Here is a 6,000-nt window from a genome sequence, read left to right as displayed (position 1 = left end):
TCCACAGTAGGAGGAGGAGTATTCTGTTTAATGGACGACAAATCGAGGCACAGCATGTACAATTAAACAGGTGGACATCAGCACAAGTTCTCTGAATTTTTGTCTTTCCTGACTCATTTTCCATCAGGCAGTACAATTGTGTTTTCAAAAAGAAACAAAACAGTCAGAACTGGAATGCTTACAGACAGACAGCCAGGTGAAGGGATGACTGGTGGTGCAGAGAGGAGAAACCAGGTGTGCTACAGGGTAAAGGAACATCTGTGAGGGGTGTAGTTAGTAAACACTGGGGCTGGAGGGGTTGGCCCACTGCCAGTCTTCCTGTGGTGTGATGTCACTGTCATCACCATCATCACTATTCGCTACCGCAACAGCTGACGGTGGATCAAGTCCACGACCTGTTCGAGAGAGAGAGAGAGAGAGAGAGAGAGAGAGAGAGAGAGAGAGAGAGAGAGAGAGAGAGAGAGAGAGAGAGAGAGAGAGAGAGAGAGAGAGAGAGAGAGAGAGAGAGAGAGAGAGAGAGAGAGAGAGAGAGAATAGACAGAGAGTAGAGAGGGGGGAGAGAGGAGAGAGAGAGAGAGAGAGAGAGAGAGAGAGAGAGAGAGAGAGAGAGAGAGAGAGAGAGAGAGAGAGAGAGAGGGGAGAGAGAGAGAGAGAGAGAGAGAGAGAGAGAGAGAGAGAGAGAGAGAGAGAGAGATCAAATAAACGGAAACAGGTGGCTTAACAACAGGCACAAGGACATTGTCTCTGTCATTAGAGTGAACGGTCCAATAGAGGGAAAGAGGAGACGGCCACTGCCACTTACAGTATTGGAAAAAGGGTCTGTCTTCAACTGAAGACGTGGATTGTGGAGGAGGAAGAGTGATTTCCTCTTTGTGATGTGTTTCCACACCTATTTCTCTTACAGTATGATGCTATGGATCCTCATCATCATCATGTATGTTACTACACAAAACAGCTGTTGTGTAGTAATCCCTCAAGGCAGAAAGGTGAGACAGTGTCTATATCACCTTACCTCTGCTTTCCATTGTGTATGATGACTAATTCATAATTGGATAAATCATCCCTGGGAGAAGAAAGGACACCTCCAAGGCACCAACTTCTTGCCTTGTTCAGTGAAATGAGGATGTAAGAAGTAATTTTTTCTGAAATGGAATGTGTCATTGGTTTGAACAGATGTACTCTTTGTAACCGAGATGCGTGTACTCTATGCATTGCTAATATATCATCTCTAGATGGCGCCATTGTACTGCTACATTAGCAGGCTACATGGGCAAAGACCTGACCAGTCACTCCAACAGAGCTGACAACTAAAGCAGCAAACAGACAATGAATAAAGAAAATTAAAGAAGTAAATAATTACTTTAACGTAACAAATGTTTCTAAACTTCATCCTAACTCTAGTAGATACCATTTTGATTCTCTATGTATACCAGTTGGTTATGGAGTGAGGCTTGAAGTTGATCATTGTTCAACAGTGGCCTGATACTGTAAGTAACACTGATATCTTGGTGTTCTGTCATCTTCCTGTTATGTCTGCTTTGGGCTTGCTATGTGAAGTTGTGTGAAGCTCTGGAAGGTCAATTTGCTCCTGCTGAGTTCTGCAAGGTTTCCTCTCTCACTACTGTAACCTACCTGTGGCTGGGACTGAGGGAAGCTTTCTCCACCCTTCCACCGCTCTTAGCAGTAGTTTTCTGGGTCATGTATTCATTAGGTCACCAGTAATAAATGTAATAAAACATGTTGCATAAAAAGTGTGTTTCTTATTGGACAGTTTCAGTTATTCCCTCTCTGTTTCAGGCAGTTTTCTTCCATTTGGTACCTATTTGTCACGCCCTGACCATAGAGAGCCTTTTATTCTCTATGTTGGTTAGGTCAGGGTGTGACTAGGGTGGGTTATCTAGGTTGTTTTATGTCTATGTTGGCCTGGTATGGTTCCCAATCAGAGGCAGCTGTTTATCGTTGTCTCTGATTGGGGATCATATATAGGCAGCCATTTCCCCACTGTTTTTTTGTGGGATCTTGTTTTGAGTTAGTGCATGTGCACCTCTTATGTTATGGTTTGTTGCTTGTTTCCCTTTTGTTGTGTAAGTTTCACAAGAAAATAAAGATGTGGAACTCAGAGCACGCTGCGCCTTGGTCCGTCTCTACACACAGCCGTGACACTATTGTTATAGTTAATGGACCATAGTCCAGTCAACTCTGGCCTGCTGTGTGCGCTGCAATGGTTCCACACCCCCCCCTGGAAGGTCCAGGGAGGTCCCAATCATAGAGTTAGTCACTAGAACGGACAGAACATGGCATCCCGGAATGTTGACTTGAATGGGTATGTCTGTTTGTTCTAGTCTTTCTAATTCTATGACCCTGAGTAGCAGCTGTACTGTATATATGGCTGCTGTCTATACATTGCCATTAAAGTCATGCTCAGCGGCTCAGGCCACTGACTATGTTAATCATGATGGACAGACAATGTGAAAGGGGAAGATAGCATCAGAGGATTGTGCAACTTGAAATACTTTCCCCAGGTCATTATGCTACTGATACTGTGGCAGTCTGGTAGTGAATAAAGATACTGTTTAAATGGAACTATATGGAGTTGTATAGTTACATGGTTAGTTCAGTTACATGGTTTTTAGTATAAATCAAGACTGAAATAGGTCCTGTTTTCTCAAACATTGCAGTGCATATTACTCAACTATTTGTTTCCCTCTTTCTGGTAACCATGGTGATGTGCCACCTACCGGGGGAAATAAACCCATGAGCAACATTGAAGGAGGATTGGCATAAGGCCTCATTGAGAAAGAAGGCCTGTAATAAAGTATGACTGCTTACTACATCTCAATCAGGGTTGAGACTGAAGCCACTGTGGTTGAGATGTTTATTCTCCTCTCTACTCTTGGTTTCCACTAGTAACTTAAAAGAAAAGTGGAATGGAATTCCCTTACCCTTTCATATTTGATGCTTTATTGTGAACGATTAAAAGGGGGAGATAGATTATAGGGAAGTATACCGACAGAAGTCAAGTAAGCGGTAAGTGTTGAAACCTTGCAGCTAGGGTGCATATGACCCTGGCAGGGATGGATTAAGAAATCATAGACCTCTGGGCTTCGTTTTTTTATAGCCCCCTCACACACCATCATTTTCTGTAAACAAATCCGTGCACCAAGATGCAATTTGATGCGTGGTAAGTTTACTGTTGAAGTAAAAGCCACTTTATAATACAGCCATAATAACATTTGTGATGTGGCATAGGCTAGAGTTGAGCAGAGGATTTTAAGGTTTCTACACAAAAAAAGCCTTTTAAAAACAAATTAATGCAATTTTACCTAATTTACATGACATTTACATGACAGAAGACATTAGCTGATCTCTTTTACACGAATTACTGAAATGAGTGGCTACTCTAACTCTGACAGACTCAATCTGGTCTTGAATTCAAACAAACTATAGCCCAGGCCAATGATGCGACACACAGATTGCAAAATATTAGGAAGAAATATATATTATAGACTACAGTAAGCTACTTAAAAAATATCCAGTGGTACACTGACTCACCTAATGATGAAGGTGAAGACATAGGCTACTCACAGTGACAGCCGATGCATTCATCGTCGTGGCAATAGCCATATCTCAAGATGAACTACTTTGAAAAGCATTGCTGCTGTTCGCTAAAAACTGGGAGTTGTTGAGAAACATATGTTTCTATTGGTTTTATAGACAGATTAGTCTTCTCTTTTCAACAATAGCCATTTGCTTTCCAAACTGTACGTTTTCCTGCGATTGTATTTTGAAATCTGCAAACCTTCAGCCGCAACCAACCGTAGAAATATATATATAATCCATAGATGGCAGTTCCCATTCAAGTCAATACTGGCAGCCATTGCTAGCATACTCATGAGGTTAACAGTCAAATTGTCAGGGTAAGAGGTTTCAGAACTCTTCTATGGATTATATGTTTTTGGCCACAATGTGACAAGCTGTATATTTGGAGGGCATGCTGCCCAAACTGCTGCCCTCTCGACTGTAGGCATATCGGTAACTGCCAAAATAAAGGAAACACTTGAGTAAATGAGGGATACAAAGTATATGTTAGGGTGTGGGGTGCATTTTCCTGCCATGGTTTAAGTCCACTTATAGAATCGATGCCAAGGCACATGGAAGCTGTTCTGGCAGCTTGTGACACTTTTAAGACACTTTATGTTGGTGTTTCCTTCATTTTTGCTGTTACCTCTATGTGCTTGTGATAAAACTTAATCCACAGTTATTTTATAGAAACTAAATTATGTTCTCTGATGTATTTTGAACATTGAGAGGTCCTGTGGTTGAAGTAAAAAAAACAACACATATATATACACTGCTCAAAAAAATAAAGGGAACACTTAAACAACACAATATAACTCCAAGTCAATCACACTTCTGTGAAATCAAACTGTCCACTTAGGAAGCAACACTGATTGACAATAAATTTCACATGCTGTTGTGCAAATGGAATAGACAAAAGGTGGAAATTATAGGCAATTAGCAAGACACCCCCAATAAAGGAGTGGTTCTGCAGGTGGTGACCACAGACCACTTCTCAGTTCCTATGCTTCCTGGCTGATGTTTTGGTCACTTTTGAATGCTGGCGGTGCTTTCACTCTAGTGGTAGCATGAGACGGAGTCTACAACCCACACAAGTGGCTCAGGTAGTGCAGCTCATCCAGGATGGCCCATCAATGCGAGCTGTGGCAAGAAGGTTTGCTGTGTCTGTCAGCGTAGTGTCCAGAGCATGGAGGCGCTACCAGGAGACAGGCCAGTACATCAGGAGACGTGGAGGAGGCCGTAGGAGGGCAACAACCCAGCAGCAGGACCGCTACCTCCGCCTTTGTGCAAGGAGGAGCAGGTGGAGCACTGCCAGAGCCCTGCAAAATGACCTCCAGCAGGCCACAAATGTGCATGTGTCTGCTCAAACGGTCAGAAACAGACTCCATGAGGGTGGTATGAGGGCCCGACGTCCACAGGTGGGGGTTGTGCTTACAGCCCAACACCGTGCAGGACGTTTGGCATTTGCCAGAGAACACCAAGATTGGCAAATTCGCCACTGGCGCCCTGTGCTCTTCACAGATGAAAGCAGGTTCACACTGAGCACATGTGACAGACGTGACAGTCTGGAGATGCCGTGGAGAACGTTCTGCTGCCTGCAACATCCTCCAGCATGACCGGTTTGGCAGTGGGTCAGTCATGGTGTGGGGTGGCATTTCTTTGGGGGCCCGCACAGCCCTCCATGGGCTCGCCAGAGGTAGCCTGACTGCCATTAGGTACCGAGATGAGATCCTCAGACCCCTTGTGAGACCATATGCTGGTGCGGTTGGCCCTGGGTTCCTCCTAATGCAAGACAATGCTAGACCTCATGTGGCTGGAGTGTGTCAGCAGTTCCTGCAAGAGGAAGGCATTGATGCTATGGACTGGCCCGCCCGTTCCCCAGACCTGAATCCAATTGAGCACATCTGGGACATCATGTCTCGCTCCATCCACCAACGCCACGTTGCACCACAGACTGTCCAGGAGTTGGCGGATGCTTTAGTCCAGGTCTGGGAGGAGATCCCTCAGGAGACCATCCGCCACCTCATCAGGAGCATGCCCAGGCGTTGTAGGGAGGTCATACAGGCACGTGGAGGCCACACACACTACTGAGCCTAATTTTGACTTGTTTTAAGGTTGGATCAAAGTTGGATCAGCCTGTAGTGTGGTTTTCCACTTTAATTTTGAGTGTGACTCCAAATCCAGACCTCCATGGGTTGATACATTTGATTTCCATTGATCATTTTTGTGTGATTTTGTTGTCAGCACATTCAGCTATGTAAAGAAAAAAGTATTTAATAAGAATATTTCATTCTTTCAGATCTAGGATGTGTTATTTTAGTGTTCCCTTTATTTTTTTGAGCAGTGTATATATATACAGTGGGGAGAACAAGTATTTGATACACTGCCGATTTTGCAGGTTTTCCTACTTACAAAGCATGT

The sequence above is a fragment of the Salvelinus alpinus genome, chromosome 9 (genome assembly GCF_045679555.1).
Source record: "Salvelinus alpinus chromosome 9, SLU_Salpinus.1, whole genome shotgun sequence".
Classification (NCBI taxonomy): Eukaryota; Metazoa; Chordata; class Actinopteri; order Salmoniformes; family Salmonidae; genus Salvelinus; species Salvelinus alpinus.
The sequence above is the reverse complement of the archived record's forward strand: the minus strand, read 5'-3'. Positions refer to the sequence as shown.